This window comes from Ornithorhynchus anatinus, chromosome 5, assembly GCF_004115215.2.
Source record: "Ornithorhynchus anatinus isolate Pmale09 chromosome 5, mOrnAna1.pri.v4, whole genome shotgun sequence".
Taxonomy (NCBI): Eukaryota; Metazoa; Chordata; class Mammalia; order Monotremata; family Ornithorhynchidae; genus Ornithorhynchus; species Ornithorhynchus anatinus.
The window spans coordinates 40,409,693-40,426,262 of record NC_041732.1 but is presented as its reverse complement, the minus strand read 5'-3'; positions in this window follow the sequence as shown (position 1 = coordinate 40,426,262).

Genomic DNA, 16,570 nt, shown 5'->3' with positions numbered 1-16,570 from the left:
TAATAGCATTTATTAATGCTTAGTGTGTACAGAGCACTGTACTAAGCTCTGGAAGAGAATACAAAGGAAGAGAATTAAACATGGGCCCTGTCCCTCTTGGGGCTCACAATCTAAAAGTTTAAGTATGGAGAAGGGATTGGTGACAGACACATCAGGCGTGACGAAACATCAAAGCACAAGACAAGCAAATAGACAAAGTCTCGGCAGAGATGGAGGAGTTGGAGAGCATGTGGGAGGGAGCTGGGAGCAGGGACACTTTGGGTCGGGAGGGAAGGTAGTGGTTATGCAGTGCTTTTTTCAGCAACGACAGACGAGTCTGAGAGCATGCAGAAGTAGCTTTCATCACCAGCCTGGTGCGCACGGAGCATACCGGGAGCGCAGACCCTCGGTGCTGGGAGAAAAGGTGGCGGGTACCATGATGCTTATTTTTTGTACATATCTTCAGACTATTACTTAAGCACCAACTAATGGACATGTTGCCTTTTCCTTCTTCCACCTATCTTTATTTTAGTGTTAGTCTCCTCTGCTACGCTGTAAGCTTCTTGAGGACAAGAATCATGTCTACCAGCTCTAATGTATCCTCTCACAAATACCTCCTTCAGTGCTGGGCAAAAAATAAACTCTCAGTAAGCAGCATGGCCTAGTGAACAGAGCATGGGCCTGGGAGTCAGAAGGAGCTGGATTCTAATTGCAGCTCCACCATTTGTCTGCTGGGTGACCCTGGGCAAGTCACTTTCATCCTCTGAGGAACTCAATTGAAATTAGTAAAAACAGTGCTTAATTTGTCCTGGAGATGGAGGACCTTGAGCGACTCACTTGTTACTTCATCTGTAAAATGGGGATTAAGAATGTGAGCCCCATAGGGGCCAGGGACTGTGTTTAACCCAATTTGCTTGTATCCACTCCAGCACTCAGTACAGTGTCTGGCACACATAGTAAGTACTTAAACACCACAATTGTTATTACCATTATAAACACTATTAATTCTTGAGACCTTCGGTAGGGTCTAAATCTTAAACAGTGGTGCAAGTGTCACACTCAGTTTCTCAAAGGACGGTTCTATACTTCTTTACTGGCTTCACAGGATGATAGTTTATTTAGGTAGCAGAATTACATGGCAGCTTTCAACCGTATGTAGCCAGTGGAGATCCTTAGCTGAGACTAAGGTTTGCCAGATGTAGATTAAGACATAATTTCAGGTTCACTGATTGGCCTGAAGGCCATAGCACTTTGCTGATTCTGTAAACTGATTCATAATCATCGCTTTGACTTCTTGTGTGTGAACTTCTGGGGTGGCCCCTCCAGTCAAAAATCTCACTGACATTAACACCATTTTCAAATACAAAGGACAGCTGTATATACTTCGAGGGCAAAGTCATCAACATAGAGTAACTCCGGCATGAGTGAGTCATTTTGCTTAATTTTGTAATGAAAGAGGTGCCAAGGCTCAAGCAATTATGAACATTTACATTTTGAATTTGTCATGATTTTGAATGGGCAAGATTATTATTGCTGTCATAGCCCATAGCAAAAATCCTGGAGAGGTTACGAAATCGCAAGGCCAGAGGGGTTAGAGCTATGAACTGCCAATTCTAGAGGTTCCAGGCCTCAACTTTCTCTCCCCGCAGGGCAAATTATGCATTGTTTTTACTCTGTTCAGTTGAGTTCCCCAGATGACCAAAATCATCTTTTGACACCCACAGCCAGGTCTCTTGTTGCATCCTAAAGCACGGTTTTGTAGAATATTTTCAACAAGATGAACTAGTTCACAGCATGGCTTTATTATTTCTTGAGCAAATTAGTCTGTGCTTACTGCCTCCACTTCCTCTCCTTGGCCCCTCCAGTGTGACTTCCTCCCCCTTCACTCCATGGAAACGTCCTTCGCCAAGGTCACCAATGACTTCCTTCTTGCCATATCTGGTGACCTCTACTCCATCTTAATCCTCTTTGCCTCTCAGCTGCCTTCAACGAGGTGGACCACCCCCATCTCTGGAAATATAATCTAACCTTAGCTTCACTGGCAGCTCCTCAGTTTCTTTTGCAGGCTCTTCCGCTCCTCCCATCTTTTAAATGTGGGAACCCCTTAAGGCTCAGGTATGGAACTCATTGTATTTTTCATCGTCCTTGGAGAACTAATTCACTCCTATGACTTCAACTACTATCTACATGGGTGATTCCCTATCCTGCCTCTCCAAACTTGACCTCTCTCCTTCTCTGCAGTCCGGCATTTCCTCCTAATTTCACAACTTCTCTAGCTGGATGTCCCGCTAACATCTCAAACTTAACATGCCAAAACAGAATTTCTCATCTTCCCACCCAAATCCTTCCTTCTCCCTGTCTTTGCCATCACTGTAGAAAATACCACTATCCTCCCTGCCTCACAAGCTCAAAACCTTGGCATTATCCATGACTCATCTCTCATTCAACTCATGTATTCTGTCTGTTAACAAATATTGTCAGTTCTACCTTCATAACATTGCTAATATCTTCCCTTTTCTCTCCATCCAAACTGTTACTATGTTGATCCAAGAACTTATCATATCCCACCTTGACTACTGAATCTGCCTTCTCACTAACTTCCCTGCCTCTCAATTCCAGGCCTTACTTCACAATGCTTCCCAGGTTTGTTTTCTAAAAAAAATTAAGTTTATGTCTCCCCACTCCTCGAGAACCTCCAATCGTTGCTCATTTACCTCTGCATCAAACAGAAACTCCGTACCATCAGCTTTAAAGCACTCAACTAGTTCATCCCTTCCTATCTTACCTGGTTTATTTCCCCCCCAAAACTTTGCTCCTTCAATGCCAACCTACTCACCATACCTCAATCTCATCTCTCTTGCCATCCACCCCTTGCCCTCATTCTTCCTCTAGCCTGGAACTCCCTGTCCCTTCATATGCGACAGATGATCATTCTCCCTACCTTCAGTCAGTCAGTCAATCGTATTTATTATACTTGGAAGAGTACAATATTACAATATTGTAACATTACAACTATACAACAGACACATTCCTGCATACGATGAGCTTACAGTCTAGCCTTATTAAAATTACATTTCTGCAAGAGGTCTTCCCCAATTAAGTCCTCATTTCCCATACTCCATCCTTCTGGATCGCCTGTGCACTTGGATCTGTACCTTTAAACACTTGATATTCACCCCACCCTCAGCCCCACAGCACTTACGAACATATCCATAACTTATATTAATGTCCGTCTCCCCCTCTAGGCTGTAAGCTACTTGTGGGCAGAGACTATGTTTATCAACTCTGTTGTATTGTACTCTCCCAAGCATCTACCACAGTGCTCTGCACAATGTAGGAGCTCAATAAATATCACTGATTGATTGACTGATAATGGGGAAAGGACCTGACACGGCCCCTTTAATTCTACATCTTAATCATGAAATAATATTTAGGTCTTGATAAACTTTTCAAGGTAGCAAAACATTTTCAATAGTTGACAAAACAGGCCTAATGATGGCATTAAATGCTTCTGTTATCTATGAATACTGCGTATTGGCCTTGAGGTTGCTCCCTACACTTCTCGTGTACCTGACAAGCACCAAAGATCATGCCTGCTTGTGTGGTTAACAGTTTTCTTCAGAAAGCAGAATTCAGTAGAGAAGCAGCTGATTGATGAAAATACTGATTGATGAGAAGCTAAAGAAGACCTATTCTGTTTCTGGCCTCTTGTTCAGAGTTTCCTTTGAGTCATTAATTAAGAATGCTCTTTTCCAGTTTCCAATCTCCCTTCACCTTTGTAAGAGAAGAAAGTTAGAATCACCTCTCCTCCAAATGAGGGGGAAAAAAGACTGAATTCTTTTCTCATTGTAGGAAAAGCCAGATAAAAGACTATGAATAAAACTAAATCCACAGCAGTTGAGAGCTGGTGGAGAGTAAGAGATGTTTGGGAGAGTACCTGTTCTTTTCAGTGAGATATTGGTATCCCCCTCAATGAACAAGTGGCCTTTATCCCTGCTGTGTGTCTATTATGGGCAGCAGTCCTCTTCTCTGTCAGATATGATCAAACTGGTCTCAGAGTTTGTGGCATCGTGACCTAGGCCCTCTCCACCCCCGAACCGATATCAGGCCCTGGCTGAGGTTTCTGCCAAGCTTTCCATCTCTAAGGGAGAGGGATAGTTCAGCTGGCTTCCCTCCAGTCTTTCATTAGTTCCCGGAAAGGGTCCTTTTTACTCCACACCCACTCATCCTCCCCCAGCCCAGAGATCTGAGGGTAGTGCAAGTCAGAACTTGAACCTTTGTAAAAATTAAAATACTCTTGTGCTGGTAATGTTCCAAAGCCAGAAAAGATGAAAAACTTTGCTTAGCAGAAAGAAAAGAAAAAAAACAAGAAAAAAAAAACCTGTAGGGGTGATGTATAGGGAAAGAGAGGGCTCTGCTCCTGGGTGTTTTATCCTGCAGCCAAATTCTCAATTACCCATATCAACAAAAGATACTCAAGGGAATAACTTTCAGGAAAGATGGTGGAAGGGAGATAGAGGAAGGAGAAAGCTGGTATTAGCAGTGCTCAGGACATCTTTTCCTGTCCCTCTTACTCTGTCTTTGCCATTACTGAAATCTGACTTTCTCTGGACACCATGGTGTCCCCTACTGCTTTCTCCAAAGGTGGCCTCATCCAACCTTGACTCACAGGGAAAGATAGAGTAACAGCAGGCTCTTCGCCACTTATAGAGGCTTGTAGTCCATAGTTCCCTCCCCAGTCTCCTCCTCTGCTTTTTTGAGTGACTTTGGTATCTTTCTCTCCTTCTTTCCATCATCTCTACTGATCCTGATGACCTCTCTACCACCCACTTCCTCACACACCTCAGCACCATTGGCCTCTGGCCCCACCTCATGACAGTCAAACATCAACTTAGACAGATTCTGAATTTCATCACTACAAGTCACTGAACCACTTCCAATCTTCCTAACTCCAAAGCACCACCCTCTGACCATAACTTTCTCATCTGCCATCTCATTGCTCCTCCTTCTCAAGAAGCCTCTACTCTTTTGATATCCTCCAGCTGTCAATCAATCAATTAATCGAGTGCTTATTGTGTGCAGGGCACTGTACTAAGCTCTTGGGAAAGTACAATGTAACAGAGTTAGTAGATATGTTCCCTGCCCACAATAAGGAGGGAATGTGTCTGTTTATTGTTGTATTGTACTTTCCCAAGCACTTAGAACAGTGCTCAATAAATATGATTGAATGAATGAATGAATGAATGAATGAACAAGGAGTTTCGAGTCTAGAGGGGGAGAAAGACATTAATACTAATAAATAAATTATGGATACATACGTAATTTCTGTGGGGAAAGGGAGGCGTGAATTAAGGGTGCAAATCCAAGTGCAAGGGTGACACAGAGGAATTGGGAGAATAGGAAATAAGGACTTAGTTGGGGAAGGCCTCTTGGAGGACGTGTGTAGAGAAGCAACATGGTATAGCAGATAGAGCAGGGGCCTAGGGCTCAGAAGATCATGGGTTCTAATCCTGACTCCACCACATATCTGCTGTGTGACCTTGGGCAAGTCACTTCACTTCTCTGTGTCTCAGTTACCTCATCTGTAAAATGGAGATTGAGATTGTGAACTTCACATGAGACAAGGACTATGTCCAACTCGACTTGCTTGTATCTACCCTGACGCTTAGTACAGAGTAAGTGCTTAACAAATACCATTATTATTATTGTTATTGGTAATAAAGCTTTGAATATGGAGAAAGTGATCTTCATTCAATAGTATTTACTGAGCGCTTACTATGTGCAGAGCACTGCACTAAGCGCTTGGAATGTAAAAATCGATTACAGATAGAGACAGTCCCTGCCCTCTGATGGGCTTACAGCCTAATCAGGATCTTCTGTTGGTTATGAAGAGGGAGGCGGTTTCAGGCCAGAAGCAAGACTTGGGCAAGGGGTCATCAGCATGACAGACAAGATTGAAGCACAGTGAGTAGGTTTGCATTAGAGAAGCAAAGTGTGTGGTCTGTGTTGTAGTCAGAAATGAGGGTGGCAATATGAGAAAAGGCAAGGTGATTGAGTGCTTTAAAGCCTATGGTAAGGAGTTCCTGTTTGATGCAGAGGTGGATGGGCAATCACTGAAGATTCTTAAGGAATGGGGAAAGGTGGACTGTATGGTTTTGTAGAAAAATGATCCAGGCAGCAGAGTGAAGTATGGACTGAAGTGGGGAGAGACAGGAAGCAAGGAGGATCAGCAAGGAGGCTGATGCAGTAATCAAGGGCTCTCCTATGCTATTATGCCCTTCCTGGTCTTCCTGTCAACCAACCAACCAACCAACCAATCACTGTACTATGTGCATCCCTTCCCTAGGAGCCTATTTTCTCAACACCTCCCTGCCTGCTGAATTTAATTCCTTGGTCCTCCATCCCTTTGGCACTCATTCATTCAATCATATTTATTGAGTGCTTACTATGTGCAGAGCACTGTACTAAGTGCTTGGAATGTACAATTCAGCAACAGATAGAGACAATCCCTGCCCAATAAGGGGCTCAGAGTCTAAATGGGGGAGAAAGACAGCAGAGCAAAACAGAACAAAACAAAACAAGACAACATCATCAGGATAAATAGAATCATGGATATATACACCTCATTAACAAAATAAATAGGGTAATAAATAAAATATACAAATAAGTTCAGTGCTGAGGGGAGGGGAAGGGGGAAGAGCTGAGGGTTGGGGGGTAAGGGAGGGGAGGACAAGCAGAGAGAAAGGGAAAGAGGGGGAAAAGGAGGGGCTCAGTCTGGGAAGGCCTCAATCACTCAATCACTACTCTCACTCTTGCACCATCAATCCCCAGCCCTGGCTCATCACACAGTCCACTTCCTTATGGGGTTGAGTGCAGAAATCCAGACACCAGGTTGACTCTGTCTCTCTAACTTCACACCTCAACTGCTACAACTTCTTCCTCTCTTTTGCTTGGCAACACTACTTTTCCATCCTTATTGACTTCCAAGTCCATAGCCCTCACCAAATACTGCAGATCTTTAACTTTCTGCTGGAACCTCCATCATCTCCATCTCCTCTGAGGATCTCACCAACTTCTTTGTTGATTAATTAGAACCCTAAGAAGTGAGCTTCCCAAAGTTTCCCACTCATATTCTGCAATGAGACCTAGTGAAGAGAGCAAGAGCCTAGAAGTTAGGAGACCTGGGTTCTAATCACTTGCCAGCTGTGTGATTTTGGGCACGTTTCTTAACTTTTCTGTGCCTCAGCTTTTTTATATATAAAAATGGGGGTAACACACCTCTCACCATTTCTTATTTGATTGTGAGCCACATGGAGGGTAGAAATTATGTCCAACCTGCTTATCTTGTAACTACCCTAGAGCTTAGTAGGATGACTGGCACATATTTTTCAACATAGTGTTTAGCAAATACCACTATCTCCATCATTATTACTAACTCTCTCCTATCCCCACCTTTACTTGCTCCTCTTATCTCAGTTGTCTCTCAAGAAGAGGTCTTCTCTTTTCAAAATCTAGCCCACCTACCATGCCTCAGACCCCATTCCTTCCCGCCATTTAAAATGACTTGCTCCCATACTCCTTCCCACCTATACTGTCACTTTAACACTCTCTTTCTGAGGACTCCTTTCCCTCTTCCTTCAAACATGTCTGTTTGCCCCAAACTAAAAAAAACCTCCTCGGGATCCCACTGCCCTTTCCAGCTACTGTCCCATCTCTCTTCTCCCAATCCTGTCCAAACTCCTCTACCTCCTCAACTACCTGCTGCTTTTATTTTGACAATGAAAGGGCATTTGCCCACAATGGAGCGGAGTTCTCCAGGCCATATTTCGGCAGAAATGGGGGGTGGGAGATAAGAGATGGGACAGCACAGTGTTGTAGTGGTAATAGTATAGTATTTATTAAGGTGGAATTTAGAAATGGTCTCTGTCCCTAAGGGGCCCATGAGCTAAGAAGAGTTAGGAAGGGTTGGGTAGGCTGGATCTTTCCTTTGAAGCCTTATCGAAGGCACATCTCTTTCAAGAGGCCTTCCCTGACTAAGCCCTCATTTTCTCTTTTCCCACTTCCTTGACTTGGTCCCTTTATTCACCGCTGCCCCCAGCCTCAGAACACTTATGTACCTATCGATAATTTATTAATTTATATTAATGTTTATCATACCCTCTTGACTGTAAGCTCACTATGGGCAGGGAATGTGCCTATAATATTGTTGTGGTTGTACTCTCCCAAGGACTTAGTATTTACTGTATGCAGGGAATTGTACTAAGTGCTTGGGAGAGTACAACCACAACAATATTATAGGCACATTCCCTGCCCATAGTGAGCTTACAGTCAAGAGGGTTTGATAGCCCAGTCAATCACTGAATCAGTCGATCGTATTGACTGAGCATGTAGTTGAGCATTCATGAGTGTGCAGAGCACTGTATTAAGCACTTGGGAGAGGACAGTACAACAAAGTTGGGCCATGTGATCCCTGCCCCCAGGTGGTTAAGAGTTTAGAGGAAAGGAGTGAGCAGACAGTGCTGTTTTGGGGTGGTTTGTGCAGGGGTGGCAGCAAGAGAGGAGAATCACATGTGCTGAGTCCGAGGGTGGGGAGGGAGAGATCATGGTGACATCCCTGGTCCGGAATGAGTACAGACCCTACAAATGAAGAGGGAAATTGTGCCGAAGGTGCGCACAAGCATTCCTGCAAAAACCACAAACTCGATAATTAGTCCTGAAATAATTGAGAGTTGACTAAAGTTTGGAAGAAATTGCTCATCTGCCGGGTAGGCCAGATGGTACCAGCCTCCAAGAGCAGGGTAAAACAGAACAGCACTATCATTGGAGAACAGAGGAGTAGAGAGAATCCAAAGTACAAATTGTTGGGAACTCCAATAAGCTCCAGGGGAACCGGAATTCACCTGGAGGTATCCAGGACCACAAAGTGATTTCCTTTTCAGCCCAGAGTTTCTGGTGTTGTGTAGTAAGAAATCAAATCACCCACGTCCTGCCTCTGGACTGGAACTCCCTCCCTTTCATATCTGACAGACCATCACTCTGCCCTCTTTCAGAGCCTTATTAAAATCACATCTTCTTCAAGAAGCCTTCCCTGACTAAGCCCTCATTTCTCCTCCCATATGTGTTGTCCTCACACTTGGATTTGTATCCTTTACTTGCCCCACCCTCAGGCCCTAGGTACTTATAATTTCTAAATTTAGGCAAATATATTTAATTTGTTTAATTTACTTAGATTTATTAATTAAATTTATAAATTATTTATATTAATGTCTAGCTCCACCCTCTAGACCGCGAGCTCCTTGTGAGCAGGGAACCTGTCTACCAATTCTGTTATATTGTACTCTCCCAAGCATTTAGTACAATTGTCTGCACCCAGGAAGTGCTCAATAAATACAATTGATTGATTGAAAGGAGATTTGGAGAACTGGATGATCCCTTTGCCATCCATGATCCTAGGGGACAGGCCGGTAGGAAGGGATTTTTCAGACCTCTCTCTTCTTCCATTCATTCGTTCATTCATTCATTCATTCAATTGTATTTATTGAGCATGAACTGTGTGCAAAGCACTGTACTAAGCGCTTACAGTGTACTGAAGTAGCCCAATTACTCCATGATGTCCTGATTCTAGTTTAGCAAGACCTGAAATTAGCTGACAACTCTCAGAGCCAGCAGCTGTAGTCTCGCTTTGAAAAAGACAGTTGAAAAAACCCGAGAATCTGGAGAAAGCCACCTCTCATAACATATTCCTGGGTATGAACACAGTAGGTGAGTATGTATATCCTGGAAGCTAATTCCATTCACCAGAAAACTGGCAGTTCTGGATTAATCACACAAATCGGCTAAATTCATCCCAGAAATTAATTTGGGCCAGGTCAGGTTTTGGATGCAGTGCACAATAACCAGATTAATGGGTAGGAAAAAACTGATGCTGGGCTCTCTCTGGAAGCATTTCTACACTTCCCTGAAAAAATAGTTACTTTTTTACTTCATATGTTCACTTCATCCATTCTCCAGTGGTTGCCTTCACCCAGTAGCTGCCTAACAGAATTTCCCAGCTGAATACTACCTATTCATGGCTGGACCCCATCCCGCTTGTGCTTCCTACAGAAACCAGGCCAGACCCCCTTCTGGTTTACCATGGATTCCTATTTGAATCAGCTGAATCAGGTGGTACTGGAGATACAGCTATTAGTAGGCTTGGGTTGGACTCGGATGGATCTGTAGGATCAGGCCCCAGATTCCCACAGAAAAATAATAATAATAATAATGATAATAGTAATGATAATAAGAATAATTGTGGTATTTTTTAAGCATTGAGTATATGCCAAGAATTGTACTCAGTCCTGGGGTACACACAAGACCATCAGGTCCTTACAGGGGACTCACAGTCTAAGTAGAAGGGAAACTAGGTATCGAATCCCATTTTGCAGTTGAGGAAACTGAGGTACAGAGAAGTAAAGTGACTTGTCCATGGTCACATAACAGGTAAGTGGTTGAGGCAGGATTAGAACCCAGGTCCTTCAAACTCCAAAGCTTGCGCTCTTTCCACTAGGTCACCTGTTTCTCTAAACCCATGTAGGGTTCCTGCACTGAGGAATGAACCATCTTCTTCAGCCAGGGAGCCCTGAAATATTCCTGCTCATGACAGAGCAAAGGGCTCCGAAGAGCTCATCTGGTCCTCTTCTCTGAGATATCATCTGTACTCCTTTCCAGGCGCTAAAGAATTGCAGCTCTAGCTTAAGAGGTTTTTTGCCACACACATTTAATATAATTCTTGTACCTAACAGAAAATTTCAGGCTAGGGCTCAGCAGGGTCATTCTCTCCTAGCTATTGAGGCGTAAGACCCTCGAGCTTTAGGTTTTGGAGATTTAGGCTTTGAACTAGGATTTGCACCCTTTATTTAGCTCTCCCTCAGCCCCACAGCACTTATGTCCATAACCGTCGTTTATTTATATTTACGTCTGCCTCCCTCATTAGACTGTAAGCTTCTTGTGGACAGGAAACATATCTACCAACTCTGTTATACTGTACTATCCGAAGCTCTAAGCACAGTGCTCTTCACACAGTAAGTGTTCAATACCTATGTTTGAATGATTAACTGAGATGACAGTTACTTAAGAAAGGAAGAAATGTCATAATTCAGCCAGACTACTGATCCATCCAGACAGTATTTTGTCTCTGATGGTGACATCTGTGTGCTTGGAGGAATTATGTGATTTTTTTTCCTTCACATCAACCCATCAATGGTATTGAGCACTTACTGTTTGCAGAACACTGAACTAAGTACTTGGAGAGTACAGTATAATAGAGTTGGTAGACACATTGCCTGCTCTCAAAAAGTTTACAGTCTGCAGATTCAGTGTTATGGTTAGACGACCATTACTAGTGGACCACTGGACAATGAATTTAACTGACCCCCTTTTGAACTTGCACAGCTTTCTGTGGTAACAAATTCCCTTTGATTTCCCCCTGTTTTGTGAAGAAATGCTTCTCTTAGTCTGTTTAGAAACTGCCTTTTTTGAATGTCAAGCAGCACCCCCTTCACCCTGGTATTGTGGGCCTCAGCAAGCAATTCCGTACTTGCTTCTGTCTCCATCTTTCATGTTTTTTTCAACTCTAATTGTACCTCCACCTTTCTAGCTATAAAAAATACCCAGATCACAAAAGATACCCAGATCACACCATGTAAATTAGGTGCCCCTGGGACAGCACCTGCAGTAATGGGAGATATAAAAACAGGTCTCCAGGGTGTTGGGAATTAATTATAGAAGGCATGCTGGAGGACGTGTACCCATTCAGATAGCATGAATACTCTCCTTTCCTCCCCAATGGAGACAGCCTTCTATAGAGCAAGTGGAAAATTATTATCATTAATAATAGTAATGATAATGATAATTAGTATAATAAAATTGTGGTATTTGTTAAGCACTTACTATGTTCCAGGCACTGTACTAAGCACTGGGGTGGATACAAGCAAAGCAGGTTGAACCAAGTCCCTGTTCCACATGGGGCTCACAGTCTTAATTCCCATTTTACCCATGGGGTAACTGAGGCACAGAGAAGTGAAGTGACTTGCCCAACAAGACCACACAGCAGACAAGTGGCAGAGCCAGGATTAGAACCCATGACCTTCTGACTCCCAAGCCCATGCTCTAACCACTATGCCATGCTGCCTTTCAAGTTCTTCCCCTCACATAGTTAAAAGCACCTAGTAAATATTACCATTATTATTACTATTAGTATTACTGTTCCTAGTACTTATGGAAAGGAAGACAAGAAATCTCATGATCCCAGTATGAGAGGCTCTTTGGTGATGGAATTCCACCCTGTCTCCCAGAAATGTTACAAGTGTGGGTGGGCATCAGTTTGAATCACTCCTATGTCAAAAGGTTAAATTTAAAATATCAAGGTGTTCTGTAACAAAGCAACCAAGTTACCAGGGACAAAAAGGAGCTGAGCCTGGGGTGAATCCACTGCAGGAATCTGTGGAATTTCTCCAATTAAATGAGCTTAGAGCACCAGAGAAGATGGAACCACTGCCTTTTTATCAGCTCCAGTGGACGTCAGCCAGTAATGAATAAAACTAAATACATCAACACGCAGACACTCCCTCCTTTCCATACCGTCATAGGTTTTCCCTGGCTCTCAACTACTCTCTTCTCTGAGACACACCCTTTGCCATGTTGGGTGTCCTCCCTCTGCTCTGTGGTACGACCCCATTCCTGTGATAGCCCAGGCTTCACCCCAGAAAACACTACTCCTTCATGCAGCATTTCCTAGCACTACCACCCCACCCCACCAAATCCTCATTACTCCTCTTTACTGTTATTTCTCATTTAGTACTAAGGGAGGTGATGACCTCTCTGTTTCTGGAAACTTTCAAGAAATGTCTGGACAGCAATCCCCCGGAGTGGGTTGAGAGCCGCCCTACAACCTGGGTTTCTTGGGCGAAAAGAGTTTCGTTGTGCTTGGCTCCCTTTCTAAGCCCTAAATGTTTTCATTTGTTTAGTCGTCTGCCTGTACCCAAGTCTTGTCTATCAAGACACCCACTGTGGACAGGTGACTGCTTAATTGAGTGTGAAGTAATGACATCGTCAGATCTCTGAACCAACCAATTAGCACCACTAGGTAGAAGCTGGACCCTATTCATAGAAGAAGCCCCAAATTCCTTCAGGCAGCAGTGTAAAGGGGTCTTAGGTTAGCAATTTAGGGGATGGGAGACATGTTTATAGGGTTGATTTCTGTCCTACGGGAACTCTGATTCATATTCCTGGAATTAGAAGAATAATATTTGGCTGGTCACCCAACTCAGCTCCTCATCTCTACCAGAAACAGCTCAATCCCGAAGAAAATCTCTACCCCGTCTAGCAGATTATTCTCTGAGGATGGTTCCTCTTTGCAGCCCAAGAATAATGTAAAAATAATCATTTTTAGTAGAGAAAGGAATTCTGGCAGGATTCCATGAATCTGCAGCGAAGGAGTCTATGGAGCAAATACCAGGCCTAAAGCTCTCGGCCGGAACCCACGACCCAATCTGTACTCTGCCATCGTCATCATGACGAATGGTATTTACTGAATGTTTACTGTGTGCAGACCACTGAACTAAGAGCTTGGGAGGGTATAATGCAACAATGTTGGTAGATATAGGTCCCTGACCACAATGAGCTATGACTTGCATTGTCCACTCGAGAAAGCAGCACTGCAAACCCTGAGATGTCTTCATTCCCCGTGGGTGGTGCAGGAGATGGATTCTGGGTCCTTCCCTGGAAGTGGAGTCTCAACAGAGAGGGTTGCTCTAGCCTGGAGAATCCAACCAGGCCTCCCTTCGCTCTCCAGAACAGGATGAGACCTATTCAGACCTACTTTGTTTACATGTCTCCTAGGATCATTTCTATAAATATTTGAGCTAAATTGCCTTTTCCTGTTTGGATAATACCATGTGAAGCTCTGACCCTGAAGACCCAGGCAGCATACCTATCCTCTACGGACCCTACCAACTGCTCCTCCAAATATCCAGGAAATGTTGCAAGATATCCTCAACTCCAGCCTCGAATATCAAGTCAGATTCCTCAACCTGGAGTCAGCTTGAAGTAATGGATAGAGCACAGGCCTGGGAGTCAGAAGGTCATGGGTTCTAATTCCGGCTCTGCCACTTGTCTGTTGTGTGACCTTGGGCAAGTCGTTTTACTTCTCTGGGCCTCAGTTACCTCATCTGTAAAATGAGGAGTGAGACTGGGAGCCCCATGGGTGGGCCGGGGACTGTGATCAACCCGATTTGCTTGTATCCACCCCAGTGCTTAGTACAGTGCCTCACACACAGTAAGCGCTTAACAAATACCACAGTTATTATTATTCCTGATACAAAGAGAGGCAATGGTGCCTACTGGAAAGCGCAGGGATGTGGGAGTTAGGGTTCTAATCCCAGATCCTCCCCCTGACTTCTATGCAACCTTGGGCAAGTTTGTCAACTTATCTATGCTTCAGTTTCCTCATCTGTAAAATGGAGATAAGATAAATGTTCTCCATCCCTCTTAGACTGTGAGGCTCATGTGAGACAGCAACTGTGTCTGATATGTGGGACAGGGACTGTATCTTCTCCAGTGCTTAATGCAGTGCTGGGCACATAGTGCTTAACTAATTCCACAATTATAAACTATATAGTTTATTACAACTATAATTATAGTGGCAGGACAACCTCAACTCAAAACACAACCATCCTACCCTCTAGCTCCACGAGTACCAGAGAAGGGAAAGCTAAGGGGCTTTCCAGGGCCCATTGGAAATGTCGGCGGAGACAACACTTAACTCCTCAAAAATGAGTCTTCCCTTGATGGAAAAAGAATGATTTCTCCTAGTCATGATAGGGTGGAGGCAGGTGGGAGGGGCTAGTTACATAACGGCTGCCACTCCACCAAGTCTGCTTTCTCCATTTGGCACGGAAGATGCGGAAAGCCAAGAGAACGAAGCTGCTCACTCCTGGGCAATCCTCAACGCTTGCTGTCTCGCGGTTTGGATCGGTGGCATTACTCAAATTAGTCCGGTAGGGTGAAGCAGATTAAAACCGGACAGTACTGGTCAGAGCTGCAGACCTAACTGGAGAGGAAGAGTCTTGTGAACCTCAAGATTTGAAGTTCTTTAAACCTCCCAGGATCCCTGTGCTGCTGGGCCTCACAGGAAGCCACTTGTCGTGCCAACTGTACCACAGGATCCCTTTGGGTGAAACTGCTGTAAGAGCCCATTTCCGGTGCGGTGGGGAACTCAGTTGGTCCGCAGGCGACACAGTAGCCATTTTGGCAACAAAGCTTTTGGCCCAATTTGGGCCGATACATAAGAGTCTTGGGAAGCGCAGGTCTCTTTCCCCGGGCTCTCTAACATTTCTATGGAGCATTTGCAAAATTGGATAGGAGGGATGAAATGTTAATGATGATCCTGAGAAGCCTCCCATCATTCTTTCAGGGACAGTCACATATTTGGAAACGAAAGCCGGAAGATATCCCCAACTGCACTGGACTGTTTAGCATCAATCTTTAGTCTAAGCAGAGCTGAAGTGTTTAGAGTAAAGCAGGATGGGACCCGATCTGGAGTGATTCACTGAATTCTTTATCAGAAAACTCCCCTTAATCCGGAGAACACACCATTTTGAAATAAACGCTTTGATGAAATACTAAATAAGGTTGGTTTTCCTGCCATATTCATCAATTTACTAATAATAACGATAATAAGGGTATCTATTAAACACTTTTGCCAAAGCATTGTGCAAACTGTTGGTGTAATTACAAGATAAACATGCTCTACACAAGCCTAAGGGTCCAAGAGGTAGCGAAGTACAGATGAGAAAATTGGGGAACAGAGGGGTTAAGTGACTTAGCCAAGATCTCACAGCAAGCCAGTGCAGAGCTGGGAATAGAGCCCAGGTCTTCTGTCTCCCAGTCCCATGCTCATTCCACTAAGCCATGCTGAAATATAGGTTGATTATTTCCTTGTAGGTATAGCTCAGGTACTAATTTTCCATTTTGAGTGTAGGGACAAAAGAAAATGAACTTCCAGTTATGAGGCTTCCTGGGTTGAGGAGTAAAAAGAGACAGGAAAGAGAGAAAGCTAGAGACCTAGCACAAGGACCTAGAGACAGAAAAGAGACACAGTGATAGAGTCAAAAGCATAGAGGCTCAGCCAGAGTCACAGAGCTGCAACATGAAGCCAAAACCATAGAGAAAGTTGTATTAATAATCATTGTGCTATTTGATAAGCACTTGGCTAGATACAAGATAATCAGGTCAGACACGGTCTCTGTCCCACATGAGGCTCACACTCACAGTCTAAGGTAGGAGTGGGAGAATGGTTATTTAATCCCCGTTTTGTTAATGAGGAAACTGAGACACAGAGAAGAAAAGGGACTTGCCCATAGTCACTCAGTAGGCAAGTGATGATGCTGGGGTTAGAACCCATATTTTCTGACTCTCAGTCCTGGGCTTCCATTAGGCCATGCTGCTTGAAGAGAGAGAGTTAAAGAGACAGGGACAGAGAGGCACAAAGAGAGACTAGCAAGGAGAGGAGAGAGACATAGAAGATAACTATAGTAAATAGTAGATAACT